This window comes from Mastigoproctus giganteus, chromosome 12 (genome assembly GCF_048544385.1).
Source record: "Mastigoproctus giganteus isolate SK-2022 chromosome 12, ASM4854438v1, whole genome shotgun sequence".
Taxonomy (NCBI): Eukaryota; Metazoa; Arthropoda; class Arachnida; order Uropygi; family Thelyphonidae; genus Mastigoproctus; species Mastigoproctus giganteus.
In genome coordinates this window covers 49,990,473-50,011,794 of record NC_143586.1, presented here as the reverse complement: position 1 = coordinate 50,011,794, position 21,322 = coordinate 49,990,473, and the positions used below count along the sequence as shown (strand labels likewise).

Genomic DNA, 21,322 nt, shown 5'->3' with positions numbered 1-21,322 from the left:
TGTTTTGACTGCTCCTTTGTCTCTGGCTGAAAGCAATGGACCCACGTCTCATCCATGGTTCACAAACCTTGCAAGGAAATTTGCTGAATCTGTTTGAAAACAATGAAAATGTTCACTTGGCTTGATGACTCTTGCGCCTTTTTGATCTGCTGTCAACCAGTTTGGGACACCCATTGTGCTGACACCTTTTTCATAGTGAGAACCTTTGTTATTGGACAGTGCGGGTCTTCCATAGGGTGGGTAATCTTTAGCTTCTCCCTCCCTTTAAATTCTGCTGCCCACTTCTTAATTATGGGATAGGAAGGGGTATCTCTTAGCATTTTTGCTGTTATGGGCATTGCATCAGGCATCCATGTAAAATTTACTTATTTTCTCTGATTGCAATAAAGATATTTATCTCCTCCCCATTGTTGTAACTATACTCGTATCTTCATGAATTGAATTTTGCGTTAGTCCCTCTTTTTATTTAATATTGGATGACTGCATGGTGACTGATTTTGTCCGTCTTTTCTCATTCACACAACTTTGTTGACTTTAGGTAATTAAAAAAAAAAGACATTATTGAAACTGCATAAAACTTGGTCGGTTATTAGTTGAAGTGTTATACATTCAGTAGAGAAATTTTTAACAAACCCTTTCATACTCAGGCGAAGAACTTTTCAAACTACCAACTATGTTAAGTTTCAAAATTTTGCAGTTGCATTAGTACCCGGATTGGACGAGAGTTGGGTAACTTGAGGAAACTTGACAATAGAGTTTAATTTTCAGAAAGTATTGTGGTAAAGCACAGAGGGGATGAATGAAACTGAAGATGAGTTTTCTTAGTTTGAGTTCTGTAACGAATGAATATTGGTTGATTTTAGAGCACATGTGCAGGTTGGTTTTTTTTAGGTGCAATATGGCCTAAGTAGCCTTTGCACCAGAAAAATCCAAGCACAACAGCAACTTCACCATATCATAGGCGAAAATTCAAATCTTGCAGAATTCTTCTCCTTTCTAAAACGAATAAGATTGTATAACCGTATTTAACTGCTTATAAATCAACAAACACAGACTGTATGCATCACTTCCATAAGTGCAATATGGCCTAAGTAGCCATTGCACTTTAAACCCCAACAACAACAACAACAACAGCAGGTTGGTTTAGAAGAAAAGGCTCTATTAGCAGCGCCTTTTCCATTAGGGAATCTGGCTAAAAAAACAGGAACCAATATATATATATATATATATATATATATATATATATATATATATATATATATTCAATGATTTTATTCCGGCATTAAAATTCTATAAACTGATTTTTAAACAGATTTATAAGATAAATTCTTTCTTCGGTCTTTTCTGTTAGCAAAATCATTAAAAACCTCAAAGTTCATATTGCGGGTAAGTTAGTGCTGGAATAAATGTGGAAATAACTTCAAAACCAGATTTATAAAAACGCTTGCGAATTTTTTCAAAAAAAAAAAAAATAGATTTAACGTAAGAGAATTTTAAAATGTTGGGTATAATGTAGCGAGGCCTCGGAGTAAAAAGTACCTAGGGTTGCAAATACCAAAAGACGGCCCTGGTGCGATATAGATTTCATTTCAAGAAAACAGTGCCCATAAAAATATTTAGAGAAGAATGTTGCTTTGTCAGTAAAGGTGATTTTAATAACAAAAAGCGCTTTCATTTATACCCTTCATTTTATAATTTAAAATTAAAGCGTATAAATAGTTAATTTTACCACTTTTAGAATCTGATGCTATTTTAATCCAGAAGTTTATCTAGTTCATTGACAGGGAGACATTTCCGGGAATTATCAGATATCTGTTTTAGGAATAGTTTAAGTTCTATTAATTAAAGATTATGAATACCTTCGTACAAAATTCGAACTAACAATTCTTTTAATATATTTTATTTTTTTAATTTTTAAATTTGTAAACAGTATTTTTGATTAGCCGGACTTTTCAAGGGTCAGTAAGTATAGTACTTAGTACCGTGCTAACCCAAGCACGGTACTAAGTACTATAAGTTCTAATACCTCTCGTGTTTGGGGTTCACATAAAAAAAAAAAAAAGTTACGGCCTGGGCTGTTGAGCCAAGTACTGCTGTTGCATGGCACTGTCAAGTTGCATTCAGTGCGTGCAACCGAATAGACTATTAATAATTTGGGGTCCGAATTTCTTGGTGTCCCTACAGCGCTGATCTCGCTCTTGACGATTTTCATTTGTTTGGTCTTCTTAAATAACAGTGTGGTGTCAAACGTTTTTTGAAGATGCGGAACCTGAAAATCTTGTATTTTACTTAATCGATGTGTTTCGCGCGAGCACAAACACACATGGTTTGAAAAAGCGATAGGACAAGTGTATAAAAGCTGCTTAGTTAATTATGTTGAACAATAATTGCTATTGTTCAGCAGTAAACCGCTTTTTTTTTTTTTATAGAAATAATTTGTAGTTAATTCTATCCTCGCCTACAAACAGTGCTGACAATAAAAGTAACCTTCAAAATAAATAACTTAACAAATATTTAATTTCTCATAGCCTGTTCCTCGTGCTCAATCTGTTCCGTTTCCTTCATGTATTGAATAATCATAATATTGATTTTACACTTAAATCGTCTATGTATAAGAAACTGCTCTGCACTCTGTTTTGTTAATCCAAATTTTGTATATATTTTAATATTAGTGACTGTTTTGTATTGATTCTCTGTAATCCTCAGCGTTTTCACCATTATCTAGGTGCTGCATGCTCTGTGGGTGAGAAGTTTGTAAATAAATAAACTGCAATTTTTAAACTGTATTCGGTTCACTTCTTGCGCATAGAGTACGAACTAAACCAGCAAACTAAACCTTGTCTTGGTAGTAAGCTGTTGACGTTTCGTACAAAAACATATACTGACTGTTTTTTACACCTCAGCGAGTTTTATTGGATTTGCTTCCTGTTTTATTATCTCTAAAATAACACGAAGTTGGTTTTTTTTTTCTTTTTTAAAGGAGAAGTTAACTGAATTGGTGAAACGGGCAGATGTAAACTTCCCTAAAATAATGTAAATTCTCCTAACAGGTTGAGTCCTTAGAAATATTTTAGTGGTGAGAGTAGTATTTCCCTGAGAGCGAAGAAACAAAAGCACACCTTACGGCAAGTTCAATTTCAAGTAATGTCAGAAAATAAAAGCAAATTATGAGTGAACATGGTCGTTCGTAATAGCTGACAAAGATTTTTAATTTTATTTTGGACGTTTGCCATTAAGCGAAGAAGAAACATGGAAATGCAAAGATGTTCATGTTCCCTTTTTAAAACGTTTTGGGCTCAAAGAACAAGTTCCACATCAACGGCCCGAACACCGATCCCTGTTGACATTCTTTAAACAACCTTACGCACTGTGCTCTCCACTCTGGATCGCACTGTTACATTTCTTTCTCTAAAGTACTCCTTAATTATACAATAAATTGTAGATGAACAGTTTGCCATTGTTAACATCATTAACACATTTCCAATCTATTGTGTAAAAGGCTCCTGCAAAATCTATAGAGACACCAAACACATATTTGCTTTCAGATTGTTTAATACAGGCAAGAACAGCATTAACTGCATTTGTTCCGCATCCACAGGTAAACCCATACTGCTTTCTAGATACGGGCATATCTCTCTTATATGCTTTGTTATTAAACAATTGCTCATAAACTTTCCCAAATTGTAAAGCAGTGAAATCGGCCCATGCGAGCCAGGATCAAAACTTTCAGCATAGCATCCTTCCAGGAGTGCGGGAAGTAACAATCCTTAAGACCAAATGTTAAAAATTGTTAATATTAAATTCGAACACAACGATAAAACCTTTTAATTACTTCCCCCTCTAGTAAGTCGATTCATAGGCACATGTTTCTAATTTTGCACACCACTTGATTCAACTCATTTAAGATAAACGGTGGCTCGTCCACTCTATTAATATAGTCCCTATCCAACAATATCACCTGCTTACGTACTAGTTTTTCGAAACTAAATAAACCCGCTGCAAAAGGTTTGGTACTCCACCTTTAGACTGTTCTTGAGGCTTGAATACACAATGCGGTTACAGCCAATTAGTCTAGGCCACGGGGTTCTCAAAAGCGGTTCCGAATCACTGGTGCGCCACTCATGGGTTTACCAAAAACAAAATTGAACGGGAGCAGGTTTCTCTAATACGCCCTTTTATATCTGAATATTATATTCTGGAAAGGGCGAGGATTATTACTCTGTTAGGACCGTCTACCACCGCTTGATTGAACATTGGTTTCATTTCATAGCGGAGAATATCTTTTCCTGCCAGTGTATCTTATTTCGTTCACTTGTTCTTGAAGCAGGCATTTTTCATAGAAACTTCGATGTAGTACACCGCGATGTTTTCAAGGACAGTTAGCCATTGATCATATTTTTATGAACTGTACATGCTGTCTCTTTTGACTGCACAATTCTTTCCTTCAGATATAAATTCCATTCACATAACATCCCTGTTTTTCGTCGTATTTACCCACCCCGCACGCCATTGTTTCTCGAACCATATGTTAGCGATTGACCTCGCATGTTGTTCAGACTGCCGCCCATGCCTTATGACGCCAACCATCGTTGCGCGTCTAAAAGTGGCGTGATGACTATATGTTGCTTTATGGAACATTAAACTGTTCCGTTCATTGCGAAAATTTGATTCGAACACGGTTGTTTGATGACTCAGAACACCTCTTCCCCCCTCACCACTGTTTGTTTTTTTTTTTTTTTTTTTTTTGTTTTTTTTTAGTATGTGTCGTAGAAGTGTCGATGAAACGACGCCGGGAAATTAATGATGAAACGCTTTAGGATACGGACGTCATGTAATAGCAAGGTATGTCAATTCTTATTTATTTATCATTTTATTGGATGCTTTTATGTGTTTTAGACATCCCTTCCAATATTTTCCTTTATAGAATTACTGAGCTTTGTTCTTTATCGCTGTCATCATTAGTGAGTTATTTCCATCTCCTGGAAAGTTATTAGCATGCGCAGCTGATTATGATTTCTTTGTGTTTCCCCGCGTGCAAATGGGACAGCGCGTTCCGCTGTTTTCAACCCTTTAGAACCAGCTCTGCTTGGTAACTTATATACGCTTTGATTATATGAATGACTTCTTTTAACACGCTCTTTTGTGAATACCTGCTTTTAGTCCTTATTGCCCCTCTTTTTATTTTATTTATTTCTTTTTGATGTATTTTAGTTTCTCCATACCACCTTTGACATTTGTTTTGACCTCTTCCACGCGTAGGTTTTTTAATAGAAGTTTGCAATTATAAATCAAATTAGAACAGCATCCCAAACCGGAATTGTGGCTTAGGATTAAAATAGTCACATTGTTTTCTGGTAAGATTCTTGAGCTTGTTTTACGAGTTGACCAAAGTCGTCGCAGAATGCAAGGCACGATGTGTTATGGTAAAATTAATTAAGTTACACGGTAATTAAATAATGACAGTTTAATTCAACTTCACTTCCTTGGTCTGATCCGATAAACCGTCACAGCAGTGATGCAAACGTTAACATTTCACAGAACCTAAATCACTCATTAAAAATTTGCTAATAAAGTTTTGTCGGTTTTATGCTGAAGGAAACATTAATCTCGTAGTCTTTAAGTCCTCTTGACATCCCTCTCACCCTCCATTTTTTTTTTTTTTTTTTTTTTTCTCTCTCTCTCTTTTCCGGACGTCACTGGATTGGTCAATAGTCTTAGAATGGAAAGGTCTGGATTTGTTTCTCGTCAATGATCAATTAAAGAAACTTTTTTTCCATGCAAAGATAGTTTTATGGTAAACGACTTCAGATTTTTTGTGGTTAAATAAATAAATTAAATACATTTTCTGTTTATACTCCGGGACGACCAAATGGTCAGAGGAGTTTACAAGATACACAGAATACAAGAAACAGCACCGCATTCAGCAGTCACGGGCTTGAACCCCGGTCTCTCAAGGAACGTGTACTTATGCACCCGCGCGCCTGACTACTAGGCTACGGCGGCCTACACAAAGTAATCTTTTGGAATTTACAAGATCGTGGTCTTAACTATTTCTCAACCAATCAGTCCCGTATCTTTCAAACTTTGAGTTTATTCTTCAAAATTTCTGCATTAATTAAGAGATGGAAGCAGTTAGGATGATTTTTGATTAAGAAATTCTGTCAGTAGTTGGTATTTTAATATTTGGTTTAAGCCATCATTAACTAGGTGGAGTTGAGATAGAGCCATGAGCGTCTTGAGAGGACCGGTGAGGCTGTTTAATTCGAGAAACCTGCTGTTTATCGACGCCCCTAGACAGAGCAGTGATCTTTAGTTCATGTTTCGAGGAACTCCTTTGCAGTTCGCAAAAGTTCGTATTTTAACATTTAATGTACACAAATTATAATTTTTAAAGCTATTGGGATTTCCCCCGAAACTTGATTTGCGAAAGGATTCGGTGGCCGTAAAAGTTTGAAAAGTGATGAGCTAGAGAAGGACTATGTCAGTAACATAGTGGTTATGATCACTTTTCTTGTACACCGTGCGGAAAAGAAAGGCCTGAATTCGAATCCCATTGAGATGGGGGAATTTTTAGGGGTTTTTCACACGTGATCAAATTAATTGGTCTCAGCAAGGTTTGAACAGTATTCTTCCCAGAAATTGGAATTTTCTGTTGTACGTTTTCCATCCGGCAAAACAACTTTAGATTTTGGCCTTTTAATATTGGACGATTATGGAATATATGTATTTACTAATGCCTCAATTAGGCATCAGTTGGAAAAACTTTAGTTTGCTTTGGGAAGATACAGCGATCGGTTATCTACCCTTTTAACTTACTGAGTGTTAATATTCTACTTTGTCTCTAATGCTTTTATTTATTATTTTTTTTCAGTAGTGCACTTTTTAGATCATATTTGATATAAAGCAAAGTCTCCAGACCCAGACAGTTGCATATACAGTATCTCCGATTCCATTTGTAGAAAGAACATATACTTTGGTTGACCTATAGACCTGTTGTGTAAGGCCACAACATGTTATAAGAGATGTTAGAATTGCACGCCAGTTTTAAACACTGTCGAACCCAGCTATACCTGTTTTCGGCGACGCAGTAAAGCATGTCTTGGCGAATGTAGAAAATTAACATTGTGGTGTGTCCTCCAGATCTTCAATTGAGCGGATTGTTCAAAAATGCTTGCTTTTTAAGCTTCCCCCCAAGGAAACAAACCAGGAGAGATCTGGTGATCTTAGCGACCCAAGTCCTCTAGAGATCACCTGATATTCAGATAGATTTTTTTCAGTATCTCCAGTTTCACCGCAGATGTGTGTGCAGTTTTGCTGTTTGCATTAATCTAGCCTCTTTAAAGAATTGAGCTTAAATATCATTACACTATAAAGCATCTGTTATGCCTTATTCAGAAAGTGAACGTGTTACTGCGCACGATGTGTGCTGCCATCTGCAGTTAAGCTTCGATCTGCACTCCAACTTGTATGCTGTTCCCGCAAGTATAACCGGAGATGTATGCAATTATGGGTTCGGCCACTTTTAAAACATCGTGATTTTATAATATAGTGAAAAATACAAGGGTAGTCATTTTGTTAAAAGCTGAATTGCACTTAGAAATATCTTATTTTTACTACATGCTGTCCTAAACAACCTTCGTAGCCTGCGTAAGCAGCCCCGAAATTTAATGCTTTGGTTACACTTCCCGTAAGAGCGTTATTGATACTTTGCTCTTTCTCTTGCCAATGTAAAGTTTGCGTTTGATCATCCAAACATCACATGACTTGTTGGGAGTATGTGTGTTCTCTCATACTTCATTTTCCTCGCTTTCTATGCGGATATGTGTTCACCATAATGTACTTGTATAATTTGAGGTCATTTCTTCTGCAGAAACACCCTCATCAATGTATTTTTTCCCCTCTGCAGTACATGTATCTCTAACGATTCCGGTTTCTGCATCTAAATAGTGTAATTTCATTATTTGTATAATTCAGTTTTATTCTTTGGGACAGATATTTCCGAGCCTGCGTATTGTGTTGTGTTTTGCTTTACTTATTCTGTGGAGTGATATTGAGACTACTTACTGTTTTAGAGAAGAGAACATTACATCCTGGAGAATTTTTGTTAAATGAAACCTTTGTTTATTCCGGATTGCTTTTGATGTTGAACGAGGACGAAGCTCACGCTTATCCGATACCTTAATCTGCACATGTCCTCTGTATCACAAAACACAACAAAGAAAGTTCTTTATCATTTCCTTGTGTGCATGTAGGCTACAATAGCAAGCATGTCTATGTAGAGCAGAACTATCGTAAGTTAGGATAAATGAACACTACACAATAACTATTGGCCAACGTGACACTGTGTTCCACCTCTTTGCCCGGACCGTTTTTCTAGGCATCACAAGAAGGAAGGATGACTTACTCAACGGATTTTTATATGTCCGATCAGGATTAGCTAAAAATTTAACCTTTTTGGGAATTACAACTGATCATCTTGTCTGGTAATTTTTTTTTTGTAGTGTTGATTTATATTTTGTATTTATTTATTTTTTGATGTTTTGCCTTTTATGAAACAATATTTGCAACTCTATATATTCAAAATTAATATTTAAATTGTTGCAAAACGTAAAAAGCATTAAGTTGTGCTTTAGGTTAGAGTTATTCTAACTTTATCTGGTATGCCACTTTTAGAGAAAAGTGGCATACCAGATAAAGTGATATTCATTTTAGATTAGTTTTGAGCGAAACTTGCCGGTTGACTGTTTAAATTATCTCCTTGTGGAATATCATTCCAAACTCTTCTACGAGTACTTTTCTTCCCATCCATTAGAATAGATTTGGGACTTCCGCATAAAACACATAATAAAATAATTTATTTATTTTTTGGACGTTTCTGAAATGAGTCAAAAAGAAGTTTTGGTTATTAAGCTTTTTATAAAACAATTGGTAGAAGTGGTGGTTATTTTATATCTGATTAAAGGGAAAAATGATGTGATGGAGTTCATATAGTCCAAATCATGACATTTCTGAACTAAAACTATAAAGTGGACCGGATTGTTAATTTACTTTCCCAGTACTATTCAATTTCCGGTCATAATGCCAGCAATATTTTGCAAAAAAGTTCACATTGTTATTATCTGTGTCATATTTTTTGTTCGTTCCGTGTGGAACATGAACTGATTTGAAAAAATTAAAACTAGAAAGTGTATCAGTTAAGCCAGTGGCGATTTGCGTGCATTCTTGATTCATATAAATGTGGCTAACGTATTTCGTGACAGATAGTTTTGTGTGTGACCCACTTTGTCTGGTGACTTAAATTATATATCTAAACTTTGTAGATTCTGAGATGCGTTAATAAGTAGCGATATATCTGTTTTTAGTGCATGCACTGAAGCTTTTTTGCAATTTTAATTTTTTGATTACATTTTTAGAACTTCAGTACTACCATTTTAGATCAATTTTACACTTTCGGTGTACACTTTTGATGTACTATTTGCGGGACTGCAAATGGTAAATCACGGAGGGAGAATCCATTAACGAAATACTGTATTATGTCCGCTAATTTACATTTTGAATTTCACATTAATTAAATTAAAATTGCAATCCTTGAATAAAACAATGCTCGGGCAACGCATTAGATGCAAATTCAATGGCCCTCAGAGTTCCCTGACTTTTTGTATGGAATTATAATCAAAATCATGTCGAAATCATACTTCTTTCAAAAAATTTGGACTTGAAATATTGCATGTCTCGTCTTAACATTCATCGACAGAAGGGTTGTGAAAGAAGCGTGGTAGGTGTTTAAATAGCAAGTATATATTCAAAAGAGTAATTTGTGGATCTTTTAGAGGGTCCGAGGAATTTCTCCCTAAGTTGGTGCGTCACCTTGTATTTTTTGTCTTAATAGATTGCAACGTTATACGCAATTTTAAACGACAGATTCAGTTTCTGAAACATGGCAGTTCATTCCGAAGGAAAAGGTATCCATTATATTTGGCAACAATCATGAAAGTGTCAGAAGGTTTTCGTTTGAATATGCCATTCTGCACCTTTATTAAAAAAAAAAAAAAAAAATAAATAAAAAAATATATAGCTGGAGCAGTTTAAAAATTAGCTCTTGGAAATAGGAAGCCAAAAGAACAAGAACAGATCTGTAGATCCGAAGTTGAATCGATGTTGATCACAAACTGATTGTCTAGGATGCTTTAGAGCAGGGGTGGGAAAGTTTTTTGACTGGCGGTTCGTATGAAGAATAATAAATTTCAAATAGGGATTGGGGGGGGGGGGGCTGATAGAACAATAATGTAAAGGGCTGAAAATTAGAAATAATTGTTAAACTTCAAATAAGAATACACTGTCATATCATTAATATCCAGACACCTGCATCTCTGCAAATAACTTGTATTTAAAGGAAAGCTAATGAAGTGTGCTGAAACCTTTAGCCCTTATGACACCCTCTAGTACCTGTAAAACAACTGTTCACCAGTTGTTTTTTAAATATCCGCCGATGTATTTGGCCTTCAAACGGCGACCAATTCAGATATATGTTTTGGACAGTCTCTCTTCACGCGCTCTCAATGATCCAGATAAAAGGATCCGCTACAGGATGTCAGGGCTCTGGGTTTCCTAGTCCAGAATTTTAACGATCGTGAACGCAGACTAGTCCGGCACAACGTGATCAGTATTGACATGGAGCGTTCTGTTGGGGGGGAGTGGGAGGGATTTTATACTTTACCTTTTTATTACCTTCTTTGGGCCACAGAAGCCTATGCGCCAACAACTACCAAAAAAAAAAAAAAAAAAAAAAAAAAAAATACCTTCCTTGGAAATTTTATTTAGATTTTTAGGCACACCCTCACACCTGCAAGGCCCACTTTTTGCCACCTGACTGCTATACATTGTATATCTCACTGAAGATTCTCAGGATCATGAGGGTAATTTCTTCACTTTCCAGGATTCTCTCGCCAAATTGTGGGAGAGCAAATTTTAACTAAGCTAGCCAGGCATGTGTTACTCAGAATAACAAGACTCGAAGTGGAAATAAAACATGAATTTTATTATATATATAATAATATACAACTGAACCAGATATCATATAATCATAACATATAAAGTTAAATCAGAGATACCTTGCATATATTAGTTTGTTGTTTGTTTGTTATTTGGTTTTTAGGAGCATTAGCAACTAAGGCCATATTGCTCCGGGATATGCGGTGGTCATTCCTTGACCTTTCCGCATACTCCGTATTTGGTGGTGACGGGCTCGAACCCCGGTCTAATCAAGAAGCATGTGCTACGCACTGCTGCTCCTTCCCACCTGGCTACGGAGGCGCCCGCATATATTAGTCTTATTACAGTTTCCCTTCACTAGTCTAATCTGATTAGACAATTATTCATTCTTCTTCGCTTATTTCCTAATTTACCTTCACCTTACATACCTTCACTTTAACTCTTTTTCTTTACTCCTGGATACAATACTGTTTCACATACATGTTTCATCTAAATGCTACATTCATTATTTAACTCTTATTCTCACTACACTGTTACAATATACTTGTAGAGAAATATTAAGTATCCTAATTTCCCTCCTTGTTATTAATCTTTCAGATAAACTAATTGCACACATTTTCATCAATTAAAACACTGTATTCAGCTCTGCTCATATACCTTCTTTATCTATCATTTAAAACATATTCAGAATCTTTCTTTAAGCCCTTTATTTCGCTTCTAATGCATTATACACTCAAAACTCTCTCAATGTTCCCTATGCACAATATTTCTATCACTTTCCCACTAATACCTTTATTAACCTAGTAACTATCCTATTCTCCGTCTCTTTAATCTTTTTTATCTGGACTCTTTCTCTCTATTACTCATTTCTTCGTTTCCCTTGCATTATACACTGATCCCTTTTTAACATAATGAACTCCGTTAGTATATCTACCTCAGAGATAATTTATCTTTCAAACTTTACTTTCTAATGCTACCCCTTTTCATTAATTACCTCCTCTCTCAGGACTTTCTACCAATCCAAAGAATTTACCTAACCATTTCCTCTTTCCTATTTGTTAAAAAAAAAATATACCACAACCCTTTGCCCCCGTGTGCAAACCAAGCCTTTTACCTGTAATTTTCTTGTTTATTTTCCAGGGCAGTATAAACCTTTTGTTTGCTCTTTCCAAAGATAGCTTTTTTCGTATTTTCGAAATGTCAACTTACCAAAAAGTCCACCACAGTGACTCGGTCTTTTCCGGCACAAACGCCAGCCTGTCGGAACTTATGTCCAGATGCCGCATACGTCAGACGTTTCTTAATCATCCGAATTTCACTGTCCCATTGTTCTGCTTCTAGTAAACCTTTATCACCTGTACGCAAATGACCACTCCTTCCCTAGTATGGGTCATTGTCTTTTGTTTACTCTCAGTTCACCCCTTTTCACACATCTGCATTTACTTCTCTTCCATTTGACTGCTATTCAATTTACACATCTATAACCTCTTATTTCTAAATCCACTATTCTTGCCATATATGCATCTCTTAAATGTCAAATTCCCTTTCCATATCAAAGACTTACCATATCAAAGAATAATATATTCCCTAATCTCAAAAATCTTCTTTGTAAATATTTGTAAGATTTATATCTTACAGTTCCCTGCTAATGCAGGTATGGGCCTTCCCGGACGTTCAGCGACAACGTAGTTAAATTCATTATTGTCCAGGATGTCTGGATAGACTCAAAGTTCAAAGTATTTTATTATTTTTTTTTTTTGGCGGGCTCCAGGGTTTCCCCTATTCACCCGTCTGGATAGACTTCAGCATTCAAGGTTTTGTCCAAAACAACCAATGGTCCCAAGCCAAACCATGAAAAGCAGCCCCAGGCCATAATTTTTTTTCTCCGCCAAACATCATTTTGGTGACGATACAGTTCGGCAAGTAGTTTTCTCCGGTCATCCGCCACACCCAGACATGACCTTCAGACTGGTAGAGCATGTACCGTGATGCGTCACTCCTAAGCACAGCTTTCCATTGGTCATTTCTGCGGTCCAAGAATTGCGGGCCTTACACCAAGCTAGATGTAAGGTGTCTGGCATTTGTCTGGGTCATTAGTGGCTTGTGGATGGTTGCACGACCGTGGTAGCCTATATCATGCAGCGTTCTGCGCACTATACTTGTGTTGATACTTATCCCAATCGTCCACGACTACCTGCGTTTCGAGCGTTCGATTCTTTGCAAGCTCTCCTGTGACATTCTGTTAGTTTTGGAGGTTTTCCGGGTCGTGTTGTGACTGTTTTAGCTCCAGTACATTTCCATTTGTAGATTACATGACCAGTTGTTGACCTAAGGATATTCAGTGCAATTCAAATGTCACGTACAGCGTAATTGCTTATGTGGCACCTTATCATTCAGCGCTGGAAGTTTGTTAACTCCGTCGATATCGTTCCTACCGTTGTTTGGTGCATTATGGTCTTTGGCTGCCGTTGCGCCGTAAAACCTCCAACAACAACCGTCGACCGCGCCATCTTGCCTTCACAGTTGTGTTACTCTCGCTCTCCTCGACGGCTTACAAGCATATTTATACTTTTGTCTGACACGTGGTACTTGGGTAGAACGTGAATAACTATCAGCGGTGGGATGTCTGGATGGCAAAATATTAGCCCGTTATTTAGAATACTGAATGTTATTAATGCTCATCTAGATGGACATTAATAAGTTATGGATTTTTTTTGGACTCAAGTATTTATTAATTCTTTTTGAAATCATTGTTTTTTCGTTTTTTTTTATTATTAATAGGAGATCTCCCATCTCCCTGTGGCTTGTTTTAAAGTTATATTACCCTTAAGAGTAGTTTAAAATAATTATTTTGTTATGATAAAGTGTTATTAATTTCAATATTTATTGGAAAATTCGTATTGTATGAGATTATACAGGGTGTCCCAAAATATTGGTACAAACGTTTAGGGGAAGTAGGTAATATCTAAAGGAATGCGAATCGCTTCGGAACCCATAACCGGAAACGTCACGGGAAAGTAGTAGCAGAGGCACAAGAAGCAGAATTGACACAAGACAGTAATTAGTGGCAAACATTTATTTGACATAATATTAACAATGGAGTACGAGATGGATGCATTTCATGATGTTACAGCAGATGCTCGAAGGTTCCACCATGAGACGCGATCCATGCGTGATACCGACGCAGCATGGATTGGTGGACACGGTCGAACACACCTGGAGTTTCTTTGACAGTAGCAGCAGCGCAGAGGAGTCTCGCCACGAGATCCATTTCCGTCTCCAAAGGCGATTCATGCACGATAGATTTGAGGGGCCTCCCACAGAAAGAAATCAAAGCTCGATAAATCAGGTGAGCGTGGGGGGGGGGGGGCAGGCAACGGGTCCACCACGGCCAATCCATCGACACCCAAAACGCCTGTTCCAATGGTCACGAACACACCTTCCAAATGGGCAGGCGCCTCATCATGTCGAGACCAAATGTTGCATCTCACATTTGCTGGAACATCGTCAAGTAACTCTGGTAGAACTTGTTCAAGAAAGATCCGATATTTAGCGGAGTTCATGCGGGATGGTAACAGGTATGGGCCAACTAAGCAGTCAGCGACCATACCTGCCCACACATTTATTGCGAAGCGATGTTGTGCCGTATGGGACGCACACCGTGTGGATCCTCTGATAATCAGGGGGGGGGGGGGCAGGCAACGGGTCCACCACGGCCAATCCATCGACACCCAAAACGCCTGTTCCAATGGTCACGAACACACCTTCCAAATGGGCAGGCGCCTCATCATGTCGAGACCAAATGTTGCATCTCACATTTGCTGGAACATCGTCAAGTAACTCTGGTAGAACTTGTTCAAGAAAGATCCGATATTTAGCGGAGTTCATGCGGGATGGTAACAGGTATGGGCCAACTAAGCAGTCAGCGACCATACCTGCCCACACATTTATTGCGAAGCGATGTTGTGCCGTATGGGACGCACACCGTGTGGATCCTCTGATAATCCATACACTAGGCGCATGTCGGCCAGCTCACAGTTCGTATATCGATGCATACTCTTCGTGCGGCGACTACTGCTTGAATGAGTAAACCAGAAATTTTCCCTCTCGCGAACAGATGAACAGCGCCGTGTACCGACTTACGGTAACGTTTCCGGTTATGGGTTCCTATGCGATTCACATTCCTTTAGATGTTACCTAGCTCCCCTAAACGTTTGTACCTATATTTTTGAGACACCCTGTATAAATAATCTCATACAATACGAATGAGATTATATAAATAATCTCATATTATATAAATAATCTCATACAGTGGGTTTGAACCTCTTTTCCGTGAAATTTGAAATAATAAAAAAAAAGAAAGCTTGGAAATATAATAACGATTTGAGTCTAATGCAAAATTAGAAACCTCGATATTACAGAAAAAAAAGATAAACGTGTAAAAACTACATAAATGTTCAGTTCACTGCAGCTCCTCGGACAGGATCCAACTTGCAGCATATAGTAACTTCGACCCCGGCTTTATTTTTAGCCATGCAAGGAAGCCTGAGGCTTATGCTGCACCAGACAAAAAAAAAAAAAAAAAAAAAATTGAGTTACCTTGAGAGAGAGTCAGAGTAGAAGAGAATAACTAAATCACCAAGAAAGAGAAGAATGATGATATCTAGCTGAGGATCCTGGGTGTACCAAGCCCATACTCACCAGATGCGAGTCCTAGGGTATAGCAAAATCCAGGCAACTAGGGTAATTGAACTTCAGATGGGATTACACATTGCAAGGAGAGGATGTTATTCGTATAATAACTTTGCCGTGAACTCGGGGAGCGAAGATCATCCTGATCAGTAGTCCGTCAACTATTTCTATCAAAATGGACGCCATAGACTTCTGTGGATAATTTTCCTTGGTAATGTTAGTTATATTATTATTATCTGTTTATTGATCTGCTTTAGAGCCACCCCCTGGACAGCAGTAAGCTAGCAGGGTGATTATTTCACAGGTTAAGGCATGGACATGTGTCTGGGGTTACATGGAGCACTTAACTTGATGTGTACTTAACCTGAAAGGAACAGTATTTACAGAATTCTTTAATTACAAACCTAAAAATTGTGGAATACCGTAGTATCTCAAACTAAGCAAGATATTTGATCATAAGTGTGAAGTATGATCAAACATATTATGATCAAATATTTGATCATAATATGTTTGATCATAAAACGTGAAGTATATGTACAACAGGTATTTCCTTAGTTGAGGCAGTCCATATTTTCCTTCTGGTGGTGCCCCTGAGAGGCATAACAGTAGATTTATGTGTCCATCACTTTCTGGCGTCTGTAAGTGTGATGCTGGCAGAATTTCTCGAGGTCGATGGTTAGACTTTATCAAATCAACCGTGTTTCCTGGGAACATGCGTATCGGGCCTTTGAGATTGCTGAAACTGATACTCAGCGGGAGCCTTGTGTCCACTTGACTTCTTCCGCAAATTCGGGGAGTTTTTATTAGGTCACTGATATCAGGGGCGTCAAGTCGTCTTGTAATTAGCATGGCCAGTGCAAGAAGATTAGCTGCTACAATTTGTTGTTTCCATGGTGTGACTTCGAGATTGATGTAGCGTTGGGCCCTAGAAATAGTGTACTAGTTGCCAGTCCGCCAGTTGAGCCATTTCAGGAGCCAGTATTCCAGGCTGAGGAACTTGTTGAAGTGTGGTGTAGGGGCCGATGACCAAGAGGAACTGGGTAAAGACGTCGAAGGACATGTTACTTGACTAATTCAGCATTGTGTATCCCCATTAGTTCCTGGCGGATTGCCCACATAGCAGAATACATTTTTGTTTTCGTGTTCAAGAGGTGTGCCTGGAATGTCAGACTCTCGTCCCATACGAACCCCAGATGGTGATAGAAAACAAAAACAGTTTTGGTTCTTTTGCTTTTTTTTTTTTTTTTTTCCTTTTTAAGCATTTCTGTTTTCTAAAATATATGTCAATGTATGCTTCATCTCTTTATTTAGCTTAAATTTTCTAGAAAAACAATTATAAAATTCACAAGCTTTATTAACGTTCACAATTAATTTTAAACCAGGATAGAGTTATTCTAACTTTCTTGTATGCCACTTTTGGAGATCTCGCAAATTGACATTCTTTTCAAAAATGGAAAGAGGGCTTGTGAAATCATAATGAGAAAATGCGAGGATACCCAAACGGAGATGTTTTTATTTCGATCTTTCACTTAAGTTACATCCGTTTGGAATTTATCTGCTAACAGTCCGATCAGAACCAAATTTATAGCCTTTATGAGAAGATTCTGAAAGTACTCCTCATAATTCTGAAAATGACATTTTTAGTTCTATCTACCACGTCGATACAAGGTTATTGACAATTAACAGTATAAGAACTATCCTCTTATATTCACAGTATAAACCATACAAAAATAGCTTTTTTTTGTTTTTTTTTGTTTTAACTGAATTGACAAGGGCGCATGTCCTCCTTATCATCATTAAAAAAAAAAAAAAACTGGTGAATTATCGATTAAATAGTTGAATTTTTTTTTTTTTTTTTTTTTTTGTACCCTGGTTTCCAAGCATCCCGGCACTTCGGGGTATTGAGATGCTGTAGTGCTAGGGTTAACTGAATTGAAATTTTTCGATTTAAACACAGCCTTGATCAAAAGAACTGCTGGATCACTTCCTACCGTATTGATATAGAATCCCGATAGGAGAGAATTTTAAACACTAAAGTTTCTCAATGAAAAAGGAGGCCACTTGAGTACTTATAGAAATACCCCTAGGAGATCAACTCCGCTCTTCATATAATAGACAACTTTCCGCTTAGACATGTTTATTTTATTTAATTTTGGTGGTATTTCAGAAATTTGTGGATCAAGTTGATGATCCAGTTGATAAGAGGTGGATATTAGGATGAAACCCAATTAAAAATGGAAACGCTTGGGTGCGACATACACACTACATGCATAATTCGATTCAATTTGTTCTGTAATTTCTATTTATAAAAAAATATGCATCTTAAAAATTGCAAATTTTGGTGTCGTTCAGAGTTTGCATCATTGGAATGGCCGGACCTAACGCTGTTTAAGGAAAGCATTTAGCCTACTTTTCGATATTAGTGCTAAAACCGGTTTAGAGTCCAGTTTCTTCCTTTAGTATAAGAAATATCCTGCTTAAAAAAAATAATGAAGTGACTCATTGGGGTTACGCTTGACTTTTACAGCGAAAACGAAATGCTCCATAATTATCACTGTCGTTCTGGTCAGCTACAAGGGAAAGCTTGTTGCATGTCGGCAGCATTAGGTTAATTTTGTATACCTGTATATTTTACTTTACGTACACTTCGGGCCAAACCAGTTCTACCCGAGTAACCTAGTTATGCTCTCCTTTCCCATTTCTCCTGATTACCTCCCTGAGTAACAACTAGTCCCATATTCGTTGCTGGCGTCTCATTTTAAAAAGGCTGGCCGCTCTGCAGTACTGTCACGGGGATTTTTCGGATAATCGTACTTAAGATTTCATACAGATTTTTCTTTTTGACTTTTGCGTTGCTAGAAACTTAGATACATTGATAGAAACGTTTGATAAACAGCTTTGGAGGTTATTTATGCAGTGGTATTCTGCTTAACATAATTATGATATTATGACAATGTCTGCCACCTGTATATAGACGGGATCAAGGAATTAGGATCATTTATTATTTGTGATCCTCCTTGTCGCTACAACTGACTCATTAATTCTCTGCTTATAACTTGCTCTTCAATCCAGCTCTTTCACTACATATTCCTTACAAGTATTTAACGAGTTTTCTTTTAGATGGATTCCAATGAGTGTTGTTTTTGTAATGTCTTCTTTAGGTTATAAGCCTGCTTCAGAATTTACTATTTAGACTCGTCTAAGTCAAAGTAACCTCTCCATCTCTATTTTGTTCTTTTAATAGATTCGTTTCCTCCTTGATCTTATCTTATAATCCTCTGTTGGTGATTAAATCCGATTAAAACCCTTTGTTTTAAGAATATTTCTAATGCACTTATTCATAAATATATGCGTTTTGTATGCGAACGACTATACTTTTTTTTTTTTTTTTTTTTCAAGACTGCCTATTTAATAATTATTGCTTAAAGAAACTTCTAAACCACGATCTACAATTACTCCATTACGTTGTGAATTCTGCTTTTGAAGATAAGAACTGTATATAAGGAAGAGTGAGTAAATAAAATAAAAGGCTTCACTAATTTTAGACATTTCCTTGTGTAAAAATGTCTAGCTCTTTTGTGCCGATTGTTATCAGAAGGAAGAACTGGAAAATACACTCTTAAGATGTCTGAAGTGTGTGTTTTAGTTTTCATGCCTTGTTGGTCAGTGTATTTGAGGCTCATGATTATAGTTTCTATATACATTTACCATTCTAAAATGTTTTAGGTGAAGAAAATCTGTTTATTAAAAATTAGTTGTTTTGCAGATAAAATGAGCATGTCATATTTTAACCTTCTTTCAATTGTTTTTCAAGTCTAAATATAAATAGAAAATAATAGAATGAAATTACTTTGTATCTACCATGTGATTATCTTGCAAGTTAAATTCAGTAGTTACGCTGGCATAGATACAAGACAAACCACATCCATATAAGCCTGTGTTATACTGAAATTGAAAACTTATTCTGCTATTGTGAGCGATCCAGTGAAAAGTCACAAGCGAACTCTTGTAGGCCTGTGTCATTTATACTCTCGTGAAGTAAATTTTGCTTGCATGGTATCATTTTTATGGAACTATTGAACACAATTAATGCGTTGGATTCTTTTATATTATGTTAATTTACGGAATTTTTTTTTTTTTTGTTGTTTCTTTAATGGAAGAATCTAATGTATGAGGGCTGTTCAAAAAGTAGTGGAAACACGAGTAAAAATAAATAAATAACATCGAACTTTATTTAAAGTATTTCATAGTTAAAACATCCGCAATCTCTCGCTTTCTGCATAACTGCATTCTGAGTATGCGAGAGGCGTCCAGACACTAACAAAACCAGACTATTTTGTTAGAGTGTCGAGGAGCGATTTATTACTTTTAGTGATGAACAATCTATACATTCACAAGATGAGGTTATTGTTCTTGTGGAACAAATAGATTGCAAGGACTCATGCCTAGAGAATTGGGAGGATGCTCGAGGATTTTTCCATTGCTACCACTGCAGTAACGACTTCGTAGCATTCGTGAAATGACATCTTGCACACTTTTTCATATCGATACGGCGTTTCTCATCGGGCTATAATATGATGGGATAATGCATCATGCCTGCGTGCTTCCAGTAAATCATGGAAATATTCCTTTTGGGTTTTGTATCTGTATAATTTCAATATTTATCTACAGACGCTGATCTAGCCTCGTAGACACGGCTCAGAACACCTGCAACACGAATTTGCACTTCGTCAGGATAATCCATCCTAACGAAGTGCAAGTGCAACAACGCTGCTTTGTTCCTGCGAGCACGTGTACACGCCAGTTTGTCATTACTTTTTGAACGGTCCTCATAAAATAAATACTGTATTTTTTGGACGATAAGATGTATCCACGTTTTAGAAGGCAGCTTTTGAGAAAAAAAAGTATTTTATTACATATAGGAGTATTTGACATTCACAAAAAAAAAAAAAAAAAAATTTTTTAATATAGAAATGAAGGTGAAGTGTAAAACGAAGTTTTTACTCATCGTATAACGCGTTTTCGCTGCTGGTTTGAACTTTCTTCAAAGAGTTCTTCATCATCAAGGACATTGCTAAGTCCATATTTCTTGAAAGTCGTGGAAACTGTCTCGTGTTTCTGTATAAAAAAGTGGCACAAAGTGCTACTTTTTATACCTATTGCGAATAGGTGAAAAGTGGTTGGTCGCATTCGTCCTCTTCAATTCGTGATTTCATGCCCCCATCCATTTATCCACTTCTCACAAATTCTTGAAAGGGTTTGTTAATTGAGATGTCCAGTAACTGCAGTTAGCCATGGCTTCCCTGAATTACAGCTAACTTTGTGTTTAACTCAGAGCAACCGTCCTTTTTTATTTATTTTTTATTTATTTTTTTGTAAGCCTGTATTATGTATGATCTGAAATGGTTACAATAAGAGCTATCTTTTTAAGAAGGCCACCTGGACATTTTGACCTTACTCTCTCTAGTCATGGCTAAAGATCACTTTGTACACCTAGTATACCTTCGGACCATAAGATACAAGGGAATTTTAGGTAACATTTTTCGGAAATAAGTTCTTGTTATGGGCCGGTAAATAGGTATATTGTTTCATATAAAAACCCTCATTGAGGAGATTACACTACTTAAATTTTTGAAAT

General features: G+C 36.8%; 1 protein-coding gene across 3 annotated transcripts in view; it reads left to right on the top strand.

Annotated features, from left to right (window-relative positions):
* Nin (blastoderm-specific gene 25D) overlaps positions 1–21,322 on the top strand; it is a 535,259-nt gene that overhangs the window by 61,873 nt on the left and 452,064 nt on the right. Inside the window, exon 1 of one of the 3 annotated variants that reach the window (XM_090386148.1) lies at positions 4,767–4,842. The exons of 1 other annotated variant lie outside the window; for it this stretch is intronic. The gene's annotated coding sequence lies outside the window, so the exon portion shown is untranslated. Of the gene's footprint in view, positions 1–4,766; positions 4,843–8,393; positions 8,484–21,322 lie in introns of those variants that run through there. One more of the 3 variants, XM_090386149.1, reaches the window with a different exon arrangement.